The sequence below is a fragment of the Armigeres subalbatus genome, chromosome 3 (assembly GCF_024139115.2).
Source record: "Armigeres subalbatus isolate Guangzhou_Male chromosome 3, GZ_Asu_2, whole genome shotgun sequence".
Classification (NCBI taxonomy): domain Eukaryota; kingdom Metazoa; phylum Arthropoda; class Insecta; order Diptera; family Culicidae; genus Armigeres; species Armigeres subalbatus.
This window is the reverse complement of record NC_085141.1, coordinates 295,432,624-295,446,499: the sequence shown is the minus strand read 5'-3', so window position 1 is coordinate 295,446,499 and position 13,876 is coordinate 295,432,624. Positions and strand designations below refer to the sequence as shown.

At 42.3% G+C, this 13,876-nt stretch overlaps 1 long non-coding RNA gene across 1 annotated transcript; it reads left to right on the top strand.

Annotated features, from left to right (window-relative positions):
• The first annotated feature begins 9,128 nt into the window (after window positions 1–9,128).
• Window positions 9,129–9,828, top strand: LOC134220385 (uncharacterized). The gene is made up of 3 exons (XR_009981883.1): window positions 9,129–9,342; window positions 9,400–9,467; window positions 9,529–9,828. It is a non-coding gene; the product is annotated as an uncharacterized LOC134220385 (long non-coding RNA).
• The last annotated feature ends 4,048 nt before the right edge of the window (window positions 9,829–13,876 follow it).

Here is a 13,876-nt window from a genome sequence, read left to right as displayed (position 1 = left end):
TATCAATATTTGTAACCAAACTAAACCTTTTGCTTAAAAATGTCTTCAATCTACAATGTATCGAACGCGTTTGCATTTTGAAGTAGTTATTAATGGACCGAATCGAACGAATTTCAAAAAGTGCTTAGGGCGAAATTAGAATAATTTTGATTCATACCGTCGGCGGCAATGGAACCAAAATTGCTCCGGTCCGGAGACACGTGTTGTGTGGTCCTGAGTGTAGATTGGCATGTGTGGTCCATCCACGCCATGGCCAGTGAAATTGAATTGTCAAAACTGTTGCCAATCGATTTTGCCGAAACCGATCGTGAAGAACCTGTCATCCGAAAGCACTTTTTTTTTCGATTTCGTTCTGTAAATCCAGCCTGAGCTCACAGCATGCAAAAGTTAAACCTCGGGCAGTATGCTGCTTAGACGGGGATCGAGTCGGTGCATTTTCTGACAGGAATGATGCAATGCCTCTATGGTTCATAAGGCGAAAGGACACGAGAGAGCAAAAATAAGCTTCTAATCCGGACCTGTTTATTTGTTGACATATCTGGGTACTGTTTATGCTATTTGTCGTTTTCTATGTGCCCTTCTGTCTCTATATGTCGGGCTGTTTGTTTGGCATTTTCGGATGACTTACTTTCTCTCGGATAAGCCAACCGTATCCATATCTCGGGCCGTAGATGCCAGAGCCCGGAATGGTGAATCCTTTTGCCCCCGATGATCTGAGCCGTATTTATTTGCACCGACTGTCGTGCTCATCAGATATACATGCGAGGACCAAATATTCTGTGCGATACGAAAGCTTTCGGAAACAGGATTATAAAAGTTAATTATAAACTGTACTTCACACCCTCTGCCGCAATGTGGGCGGAACTGGAATCCGATTTGTGAGGAAGGCACACTTCATGGCATTCGGAATGAGCTGCTCGGAGATGCAGGTCAGGTACGGATATTGCAGGGCAATAATTATCTTCGCTTCACTGTGCAAATGACTCCGGCTATAATTTCAGTTTCCATGGGTTTGCTGGATTTAGTTGCATTCCTAGAATGATGGAATGGAACTGTTGGCTTGGATGTGCTTTAATCTGATTAAAATTTGATTCCTCAGTCCTTATATAAATATTGTAATGAAGAAGCTGCATATATTTTGCCGATTTATTCTCCTGCTTTTCACTTTTAGTAAAAAAAATAGTAGATTTTAGAAGAGAGCTCCATTCACCTTATGATGAATTGATGGTGTGTTGTAACAATAGAAGTTATACATCCCCACGCAGCATTGTAGGATTGTATGATTGCATTGATTGCCCTGAAACTGAAACCATTTATTTTCAAATTATTTATTTACTTATTATTAATTACATTTTGTTCATAATGTTATTCTTGGGTTATAAGGACAATTGAACTCAATTTGTACAATGTACTTCTAGAAATTCTCTAGAAAAACTGGTTTTAATATGAAATTATTGAATTATTTATTAAATAATATGATAAGAATTATTTTTATCGAGGTACGTTGGAATTCTATGCAATTGCGATAAACTTGAGATATCTAAGAATGTCCTTCACGGCTAGACGGACATCCTGAATGGCAATGTGGCGACAACGATGTCGGTATGGTAATGAACTTGGGAGCATGCACGCAGGACATACGTCTTCCAGCTCCGGATCTCCAGGAAATCTATGATAAGAAGAGAATCAAGAGAGGAAAATGTTAGTGATAATCGGACATAAAATCTGCCCAGAAGAATGAACTGAAAAAGCATTCGATTTGTTTGGTTACATTGTTTGATAAATTTGTTCAATTGTTCATCCTTCGCGAGAATAAACAATCAATCGCTCTAAGTGAGCGATTGTTCATTTGAATTCTAGATTATGCGGCCGCGTCAGTTTTTACTTAACGCAGGAAAGTAAAATTGAAAATAAAGTGATATTCACGGCTATTCAACCACATTGACAGTAATCAGAAAACTAATGTCAAACAGCAACCCTTATTTCTAACATGATTTTTGAAAACGTCGTATGTCCAAATGAAAGACTCTCTTTCATTACACTCTCTTTCACTAATAGTTAAGCTAATTTTGCATTAATTACAACATATCTACCTCAACACGCTGAACAAAGCTATTTTCTACAGATCTTAGCATTAGCATTAGCATTAGCATTAGCATTAGCATTGAGCATTTCGCACAAATTCGTAGGTGGTACAAGCCAAGACTATTGTATGAGAGTAGCAACACTTTCATCCGTTACCACAGATATTGATTTGGGACTAATCGCTATCTATTAGATGGAAGCAATGCACTCTCCAATAGTCGAGATCTGTCCTGTCCACGTCCTTGCGAATGCTGAGGAAGGGGAAGGATGGTTAGTTGGACACCTACTTAAGAAAGATGCAGAGAACTCTACGACCTCTCATAGGTGCCACGGGAGGTTTTTGGATTGTTAGTGTTGACGGTTTAACAGTAGGAATCGTTCTGGTAGAACGTGAAACACAGAAAGAACTAAGATAGAAATACAAAGTAGGAAAGGGACGAGCCTGGAATCGAACCCATGACCTCCTGCTTATAAGGCAGAAGCGGTAGCCACTAGACCACCGAGCTCGTCAAAGCTATTTTCTACAGATCTTGGTGAAAAAATCGGATGTAAATGTTAGTATGGCTTCGTAATAATCGAAAGAGAAAGTAAACAAAGAGAGCCTCTTTTGTGGACTTAAGATGTTTTAAAAAATAACGCGAGATTTTATCTCTAGTTGAGGTTACATAAGAATTTCAGATAGACATGTTAATTCTCGGATACTTATTCAAAAGGACGTATGTGATTTTGTAAACAAAAATTGATACGTCGATTTCTCCAATCTGATGGCACTCCCACGCAAACCAACAACACCAACAGGTAGCCGAAGGCTTCCCTTATCTGTCTATGGTGATGGTTTTCGTTGGCTATCAGATCGGGCAAATCGACGTTTGAATCTTTGTTTACAAAATCACATGCGTCCTTTTTAAATAAGTACCCGAAAATTTACTTTTATTTTACGAGTCGTTTATTTTGCATTACTTTCATGCGCGTGTGTGTTTTACGATCAGGATTTCACTGGCATTAATACTGATGTGCCGGTTGGCTCTCGTGTTGGGCTTGTGTGCTTTGAGCGGCACACGGTCGCTTCCTAGTCAACATAATCAAGATAAATCGTACGTGGTGCAACACAAGATGCTAAATTGAGACGATCGCCCTATTCTATCGCCTTCATTCAATCCGGCTTTACCACAGCAGCTTCGACATCACATATCGAAACCGATGAAAAAACAAATCATTTATACTGGCGCCTTTCCAGAGCGTCCTTGACATCACAAGTAGAAACCGATGAGCAAATCGTTCAATCGACGCTCTTCCAAAGTGCCTTCGACATCACAAACCAAAATCGATGAGCAAATCATTCAATCCAAAGCTCTCCATAGCGCCTTCGACATTACAAGTCGAAACCGATGAGAAAACAAATCTCGCTTAACTTTTCAAAAGGACCTAATTAAAAAAAATCATGAATTAATTTGAATAGCACAATCAACAGAACAACATGAAAGCTATTGATTGCAGTATTCAAATTAAATCATTAAAAAAATGTTACTTAGGACCTTTTGAAAAGTTAAGCGAGAAATCATTTATACCGGCGCTCATCCCTTCGACATCACAAGTCGAAACCGAAGAAAAAAAAATGACCCGATCACGCCCACAGGATACACTACCCTCACGGTTATGGAACGCCTAACGACTTTCTCAGTATCCAATTACTTCTAACACGCCACTAAATCCCGGTGTTATGAACTTTAATCTAGAATAAAAAAAACACCCTTATAAGGAACAAAAAAAACACCACTAAATCGACCAATTGTAGATATTAATTCATGAAAACCATTGTTAGGATTTAAGCTTGCGGTCCGCTATGTGAAATCCCATCAAAAATAGGTTTGATTACAACGAAATTACTCAACTACAAATCGATTGGAAATAACCATATTATGGAACACTTCGAGTTCAAGATGGCGGCGAATGTGAACAATGCCGTTTTAATGCAAATATCACGGTATACAGAAACAAGGTAGGCTCGTAAAGAAAATGACAGTTCAAAAGTGACGTGATTGCTGTCGCAGTATGAACGAATGCAAAAGACGGCCAAATTTAATCGGGAGTGTACTTACAAAACAGAAATTTCCAACCAGGTACAATCCGGGAGGATCGCCAAATGTGCGGTCTATTTCCGCCGAACGAGCTATCCGTTGGTTTGATCGCTTGTGTGCTGTCTTATCGAGCGTGCAACTCCTTTGGTTGCCCGACGAGAAAAGAGCCAGCCTGCTATTCACGCTATTCACTCAAATCGGTGTATAACACTATGGGTCTTCGAGCCTTCTATCAAAAGTTCTTTTTCAGAGTAATCCGATAGCTTTCCGGTACAACTTTGTTGTACGAGAAAGCCAACTAAACTGAAACATTTTCAATTGACAATAATAAACAATAAATTTGAAATCCAATCATAGTAGGCATGTGGAATGACAGCATACTACAAAGCAAATGAGAAAATTTTGAAATTCAATCTCAGTAGCAGGAATGCCAGATTTGAAGACATGTCTTCAATTTGAAGACATTTGAATCTCTGTGAAGACATTTATTTCATGAAGACATTTTGAAGACTTTTCAAAATATTTGAAGACTAATCTTCCTATTTAAAGGTACTTGAAGACAATCAATAAGCTAGTGATGAACTTAATTTAAAAATTTAAAAATCACTTAAATAAAGGAGAAAAAAATAATCAATAAGCCAGGGAATAGAAAATATAATTTGATTACTAACTTATAAATTCTGCGACTTCTATATGCAGAGAATATAAATATTACAAAAGTTATACATAATAAACTAATGTCCCGAGCAAAAAATCTTAAACGCCAAAACACATTGACAAGGTTGATAGCTGCAACACATTTTAGACGTCAAATGTGTTTTTTTAGTTGTGTGCTGGTTCAAAAACTTGCGATTGCAGCATTCGTTTAAATTTTCCTAGATAGCGGTGGCATTTTCGACGTGTCTCTTAAAAAGGTATTTCGATCACTGCATCAGAACGCAATTTAATCTAAACGGCAAAAAAACAGAATTCTACAATGATTTGATTCAATCTATTCAACTGTTGGCTAGAACCATTTTTTTTATTTCTTCATAATTCATCTGATCTTTTCGGCACAGAGAAACAGACGTCTCACTTAGAACAAAATGCAATCAAAATCATCGTCACGGAAGCATTGCCTTCCAATGCCAAAATCACTGAGTGTGGCCAAGCCGCAACCAAATGGTGGTGGTGCACAAAAGTCAAACACTAGCAAAATCGATCGAAGCGCCGGTCGATTAACTACCTACAAAAAATATCAACCGTTAAAATGGTGAACGATGGAACGATGAGTAAGACGTCTGTTTCTCTGTATAATCGGTATTTCCAGAATACCCGTCGAGAATAAGAATAGATTTTGAAGCACGAATTTTCTGTGAGTTTTAGAAATAATTTTTAGTGAAAATTAGTTTAAAAAAATAATTTCCCGTGAAATAAGGAGAATTTTCCATGAAAATTCTGGGGAATTTCTCGTAAAAATTCAAGAGAATTGAAATTGAAAATTCTTTTCAAATTAACTTGGAAATTTATAATAATTTCCGTATGGGCAAATGAAGGAATTACTCCAAAATTTAAACGGGAGATTCATCTCAATTTCCACAAGATTTTGACTTCTTGCGGGGAAATCATCTGAACTCCCACAATGAATTCTTTTTCATTTCCACAAGAAATTTGTCTTAATTTTCGTGGGATGTACTCCGGATTTGTATTTGAAATTTTAGGGATGTCTCTTCGGATTTTCCATGTACCACATTTTTACAGAAAGTTCTAAATTTCAACAGGAAATTATTTTCAATTTTCTCAGTAAATTTCCTTTAGTTTCCAAGATTGAAAATTCCTACGAATGTCGACAAGAAATTGAAATTGTTCTGGTGTTGAATGGCTATTTCTCACAATTGCCACGATAAATAATTTGATGAAAAAAATCAGAGAAATTTCATAAACAAATCCGTCAGAGTTTTTTTTAAAGACTCAGTAGAAAGTTCAGGGGGCACTCGTTACACTTTCTCGTTGAATACTTCCTTGAATTCGTTTGGTATATTTGCTAGAAATATCTTTGGAAACTCTTCCAAATTTTTATCTGGGAATCCTTCTAAGAATTTCTCCAGTAAAGCCCTATCTGGAATTCTTTCTGAAATTCCTCCAGGAATTCGTCCCCAAATTCCTTCAGAGATTTTTCAGAAAATTTCTCCAGAAATTCGTTTAGAAATATTTCTAGGAGCTCCTCCATAAGTTCGTCCAGAAATTTCTCCGTAGGATCTTCGAAGAATTCCGTTGAAAATACCTCCAGTCGTTTCTCCAGTCGTTCCTACACAAATTGTTTCTTTCACGACTTCCTCCACCAGTTCTTCCAGAAATGCCTGCAGGCATTCGTTCGGAAATTCTTCCAAAAATCCCCTCGGAAGCTTCTCCAGGAATTCCTCTTGATGATTCTCCAAGAATGTTGCCGAAAGATTCTCCAATAATACCTCTGAAATTATACTCCGGAATTTCTCTGTAATTTCCTCCAGGAATTGTTTCGGAAATTCCTGCAACAATACCTCAGGAAGTTCCTCCAAAAAGTTGTGCAGAAGTTCCTCCGGAAGTTTCTTCTAAAATTTCTTCAGGAGCTCCACTGGAAATCCTTTCAGTGATTGCTCAGGAAAATCTTCAGGAATTCCTCAGAAAAATCCTTAACGAATTCTTCCAGAAAATCCCTCCGGAACTCCTCCTGAAAATTCTCCTGCAAGTCCTCCGCAAGTTCCATGCTAATGGAACTAGCATATCACCCGGAAATTCCTTTAGAAGTTTATCTGGAAGTTCCTTCAGAAAATCCTTTAGATGTTCCAACAGCAATTCCTCGTACCTTTTAGGAGTTTCTTTAGGAATTCTTCCGAAAAATCCATCAGGAGTTTATCCTGAAAATTCTTCACAAATTCTTCCAGAAATTTCTTCAGAAAATCTTGTGGAAGTTTCTTCAAGTATTCACGGTAAATGCTTCCAAATCCCTTCAGGGAATTCTTAAAAAAGAAACTCAGAAGAATTCCACATGGAAATTCAGCTAAAAAAATCCGTTCTTACTCGTGAAGATTTGAAGAAATATTCTCTTGAATTCTAACAATTTGAGTGTTAAAAAATAAATGCTACAAAAAACAAAGAGTTGCTTGAAATACAAAACTGTTGGATTTGAAATTTCTCACTAATTATCGTAATTTTGGTATTGAAGACATTTGAAGACATTTTTACTCGACTGTGAAGACATTTGAAAATATCCCCTGGCATCCCTGATCAGTAGGCTTCCTAGATTTTTCAAAGCGTGATGTAGAAAACAAATAAAGATGATACAGTGTTCGGTTCTTGATATGCGTAAAGACGCTTTCTAATTTTCACTAGTAAATTTTCTGCGGAATAGTGAATCGAGCGAAGGTTTGTTTAGCTAAGATAACCTACAATTCACTTTAAAAGACGTTTTTCATGCTTTTCCCATTTATTTTTTTTGCCTTTCTCGTATACTAAGTATACGTAAAGGCTATACTATCGCTCTAAAAACAAACTTTTTATAGAAGGCTTGGAGTGTGTGTGTGTGTGTTCTTTTTTTTATAGAGGGATGAAGGCAAATCTGAAAATATCACTCAGGGAGTCGGGTTAGCGCGGTCGGCAGAAGGCCGGACCCACTAAACCCACCCAACTCTTCTCATGCCCTGTCCCCCCGGGACTTACTGGATGTCAATACTTCGGAGGGGGGCTGCGTTCATGCACGTGCACGTGTTCAGCCTCTAGCAAGCACAGCTAGTTCGCTACATTTTTCTCATCGAAGCATTTTTTATGCGGTTTGCACTTTCTTACTTCAGCGGGAAACCGGTTGGATGCCAAAGTCGGTCCAGAGATTCCGGGTGGAGCATAGCGTCCGGTTCACTGGCGTTTCGATTCCACTACCCAAAGCCGATTATTCGACGCGTCACGGCGGTGGATCTAGCCTACTCCGACTAGAAGCTTCCCGGTAGCGGAAACTCCCCCGAACGGAACTTTCGTTAACATTGAGCCGTTCGGCTCCCAGCATAATTTTCTTGACTTTTTCCTGCACTTTTTCGTTGAGCCATTTAGCTCCCAGCTAAATCGCGGGCTACTCAGATGATCCCCGGCGGCAGATCTATCCTACTCCGACAGGGAGTTCCCCGACGTTGGAATTTTCCTCGGAACCGACGACTCGCTTCTGTGCAAGACTTGAATATCTTTTACCACTTTTTACATTTCTGGTGTTTTCCAGATCGGCGCTGGTCTGGAGGCCTCTCTTACTTCAGCGAGTGACCGGTCCGAGTGCCGAAGTCGATCTAGAGATTCCGGGTGGAGCATAGCGTCCGGTTCAATGGTGCTCCGACGACCCAAAACCAGTGCTACCAACGCGTCACGTTCTACTCGGCCTAGTCCCTGACGATGGATCTAGCCTACTCCGACTAGAGGCACCCCGGCGGCGGAAACTCTTCGAAATTAATCTTCTGTATTCTTGAGTCATTAAGCTCCCAGCTGGATCGCGGTTTACTCAAATAGTCCCCGGCGGCGGAAGCTTCCCCGTCACCGACCGTGCTATTATGATCGCTTCCAGATACCCTCTGGTCTTCACGCCATTTTCGCTGCAGTGATGAGCCTAAACACTGGTCTGCGCTCTTCTCTTTCTGCATCGCTGCGGGCTCTCTGCATCCTCCTCCTTGCTCGAAAACAGCTACGACGGAGCTCTGCGATCGTTTCATTCCACCAATAGATTTGCCTACGTGCATATCGTGGCTGTACCTTTTGTTACGGATCACATCGAAAAAGTACATCGATAAGGAAAAAACTTGATTTCCGTGCAGGCGAGAATTAGTCTACCGTGCATAATTGCTGCTGCATGGGACAGTTGAATGAACGATGCTTGAAACGGAAAAGAGATCTGGGATTTTATTGACAATCGCAACAGATGGAAATGAAACGATTTCCGGTGTGAGAAGTGTGTTGTGGTTAGGCCAGATTGGTCGTTCGCGAGAACAGCTCCGCAGAGCTCGTGGATTCCGGGCAGCAACGAAGTGCCACGTGAGCGAGCGGTAGGAATCTCATAAGATTCTGGTCCAAAATAGCGAGTAGTGACCAATTCAACTCGTACGAACAAGGCCCAGTGAGAAATCATCTCACAGAATTGTCAAAACGAGACACCGGGGAAACCGCAAGGAGGTTTTTGGCAAGTAAGGTAATGCAACATATTATGCTCGCAAAGACGCGCAAACTAAGATCCTTTTCCACTTAGATTTGGATCTAGCCGGAGTTGCCACGACAAAGTCGATTACATCGAAACGGGAAGGCTCTCGCAAAGAGGTAAAACCGATTATTGAAGCCTAGTTTACACCCTTCCCTCACGGTGGAATGTTACTTTCAGGGCCTTCTTATATGAGTCGCTTTGCAGAACACCATTCACGTTCCGAGGTGTTCAGTCGATCCAGCAGCCATCTTGGCCCCAAATATTTTGCAGCATTCCTCCGCTCTCCGCCAATCTCGTTAGCAATTCAGGCCCAGCAGAATCAATCTCCTCCACACGACCTCCAAACACCGAAGATTCATCCAAGGCAGTCCGCATGCAACATCTCAAGTTAGTGACTGAACGTACATCGTCTGAGGCAGCGTGCAGTAGGTCGGTGTACGGTAGCAGTGCATGTGACTACAGCAGCGCGATCGCAAGTTGTCAACAGCTAATAGCTATAAGCTATAAGATGTATAAGCTAAAACCCCAACACTACTAGACATTAATTGCCACACAACTAAATTCATTCAATCCACATTGACTGCCCGAGCACCTCACAAACAGAAAATTTGCTTAGCCGGGCATGAACAATCAGAGCAACAGGTCTCGTTCACTCAATGGCTTTTCTCTCCGTAGATTTGTGTCTTGTTCATTCGCTTGACAATTATGTAGAAGAATGACTACAATAAAAAACTAGTAATACTTTCTCGGCATAGTTGCATCGCAGGCTCGGGTGAATGCTGCAACCAGCTCGTCTGGACTCAGATTTTGAAGATTGCGCTCGAATCGCATTGCTTCCGCAAACACATCCTTGTCAAAGGCTTCTGTCTTCCACTTTCGCTCCTTGATACTGCTCTCGCGTGGTTCCGAATGTACCCTCCCTCCGACACAATATAGGACCACTTGACGGTCGCTATGCGTATAGTACTCGCAGACTTTCCAGTTCATGTCCCTCGCTAAGGCAGGACTGCAGAAGGTAACATCGATGATGGACTCTCGTAATGTGCTAGAATTGGAAATGAACTATAGAGCTCGTTTCCTATATCCAATTAGAAATTTCATCAGTTGCTTTCACTTATCTATCACATTGGCAGCTCGTTAACCAAGACGGACCTCTGCCTCTCGAACCTAACCCAAAAATTCCAACAAATTCCGCATGAACTCGTGGCAAGTGCAGAGGTATATTCGGCTCGCAGTGAGCGAGTGATTGCATCATCATTTCCTCCCCCTTCCCTACATTGACTTGCATTCTGACGTGGCAGGTGCCAGTATGACCTAACAAATGAGATCACCAGTACTTGTACATTGAAGATGTGTGCTAGTCCCAAGAAAACATCTGTTGGTTCCCTGTGGAAGAACAGATGATCTGGTCATAACGGAGTAGCAACTACGAGCAGTCAATCAAGCTCAAGCTCAAGCTCATACGGTTGAACTGATTAATCGTTCAACGTGGCGATGCGTAGCAGCTACATATATAGATTCCGTTGACTTTGGCGATCACAAAGCCTTCAGCTGCACGATACACAATTTCTTGGTAAGGGTATCTTCCTACCGTACTTTCCAGGTGGCCTTACCACGCCCTATGTCCTCGGAAGGTGGGAAAGGTCGACTTGGCGCCTACTTCCCTCCGCACAACTGGTATCAAGAATGATGATGCCGCGTGCACCCCAAATTGACCTCTCTGCGATGGGGTCTGTTCGCCACCACACAGAGGGACTTGCCGACGCGGTGCCTACGCCTGCCTCAGCCTTGACGAGGACTCCTTTCCGTCCTCGGGTTCGGAACCCGCCCGGCTGACCGACGCCGCGAAAGCGACGATACCATGTTGTTCTTCGCGCGGCCACTTGTTCGATAAAAGGATCGAGTTCGACCACAGGGCATGACCACAGGTATGACCCATGAAGCCGACTCCGATCCCTTGGACCACCTCTTATTTGCGCCTGAACTAGCCATCCTTGAGTCCACGCGCCACTTTCTGTGTAGCTTCGAGACGATTTGGGCGATAGCCGATAAAACGGCGTTCCAGCCAACTTCATCTTTACACATCCTCCGAACTAGGTTGTCCGGGGTAGTGTCCAGACCACCTGTGGCAAGCATGTGGTCAGGCATTGCGCGAAAACGTGGGCACACGAACAACATGTGTTCCGCCGTTTCCTCCAAACCTGCCCACACCGGACACTCGGGCGAGACCGAGTAAGCCAGCTGCGTTATCTGCACTGTGATTTTGCAGCACGCTTCCCGTGTAGCACACTTGTTACATATCAGTCACTGTGACTCATATGCGACCAAATCCAGTCACATTAAAGTTGCGGCAACCTAATCTAACTGAACTGTGCTACTAGGGTTGAACGCCAGGCACATCGAACCCCCCATGGAGTGCTTGCTGTTCGCAGCTTTGCTGGAACAAATCAAACAATTGGGAGGGTTCGTGCAGCATTGTGCCTTATGTCCCTCCAATCCGCAGCGTCGGAAGAGCTTGCTTCTGTCAGGGCCTTTGCAGTCCCATTGCTTGTGCCCCGGTTCCAGGCACTTGAAGCAAACTTCGGGTTGTTCGTATATGCTCACAGGGCACACCGACCATTCCACCTTGACGCTTCCTGATTCGACTACCTTGGAGGCGTCCGCTGCAGATAGCCAAACCAATGCTATCTGCGTCCCTGCAGGACCTTTCCGTAGCCGAACGGCTGCGGTGGGCGTCTCCACTTCACATTGTCGCCGCAGTGCCGTGACGAGCTCTTCGACTTCGGTGATCTCGTCCAAGTCTTTAACCCTTAGATTCACCTTCGTCGTGAGTGCCCTCATCTTGACCGTCTCGCCTAGGACTTCCTACGCCAACTTCTTGGAGGCGGTGCCCTTTTGCGAGACGCCTCGCTTTAGCTCGAGGATCATCTCGCCCATCCGGGTACGTCTTATTCGACGTACGTCGGCGCCGAGTTCACCGAGCTTGACATCACTCCTCATTGCCTTCAAGATGTCCGAGTACTTAGCCTCGTCCGTCGTGATGACTAGGGCATCGCCCCTGGAGCGATTGGCGCCTACCCTAGACTTCTTGCTACCCTCATTCGCCTGGGCCTTTTTTCAGCCATTGCCGTCTTCGGTTTCCTTTTGTTCTTGACCAGGGTCCAGAAGTCGTCATCCTCCTCTATTTCCCTGGTCTGGTGCGGCTGAGAGCTCTCAGCCTGCCGTAACCCCTTGCCACCGTATTTCCTGGGTGGACGGACCTTTCGGACACTTACCGTCAACCGATTTACTCGCAACAACTTACATTCGGCGCAGACTTTTATCCCATTGTTTACAATTGAAAATTGACCAGATCGGACTATGGGATCGAAAGTTATGGCCAAAATACTTTTTTTACGGAATAATCGCGTAAAAAAGTGTCACTCATTTTTCAGGCACTTATCCTTAACCGATTCGCTTGCATTCGACGCAGCATCCTGTCCCATTGTTTTCTATTGAAATTTGGCCAGATCGAACTATGGGCTCGGAAGTTATGGTCAAAATATTATTTTTTATTCGCACGAGGAAGGCACCATCACTGACTGCTAGGTGGATTAATCTGGGTTTATAAATTATGTTTCTGTACATTGAAACAGCATTGAACAGGCGTACAAAGAGGTAATTGCGCGAAAATATCTAATCGCAAGGATTTCTCGTTTGTCTCTTTTCGTGCAGTTTAAGGATTTGTAAGATATACGGATTCAAGAACATCTGAATATATTCTGAAGAGCATAGTTCTTGTCATTGTCGATTATTCGAATCGGAAGGATCTGAGTGCGCTGCATGATTTGTGAATTGGGTTATCCAAAAATGTGTAATATTTTCAACATCCTTATATTTGTATAATCAGGAAGCCGACTGAAACATTTATAATTGGTGAAGACAATTTCACCGTCTTTAATCAATGACTGTTCAGACTGACCACTTCCATAAGATAACGGACAACGGGCAATGTTCCACTGTTTGAATAGATTCCACGACTGGAGCGGAAATCGAAGTCTCACTACACCATAGTGTACAACGTACGCGTACCACACAATCACGTCGTGCGGTTAGCGACGACCAGCGTTGTAGTTTGTAGATTGACAGGAAAGAAATCTCTTTTGAAACAATATTAATGAGTTTTCAAAACATAAACATAATGCATTTATAATGAGTGAAACGGTGCATCGATGCAGCACAAGTCAGACAAAAATGGTTGCAGCAACTTGATTGTGACTAAATCCGGTCACATTAGAGTTGCAATAACCTATGAGGATTTTTTGTGCTGCTAGAGATCTTTTCATGAAAACTCTTTTCTGAAGAAATGCAAGCGAGTTTGCCCATGCGTGAGTGTCCGATAACGGAGTCTTGAGTATTGTGCAGTTAGTTCATAACTGTTAACATGACACAGAGATGAACTGGCAATAAGATTTCTATCCGATAAGATTTACACGGGAAATTAAATAAAATTGCAGCAAATAGCTATCTGTCAGAAAATCAAGCT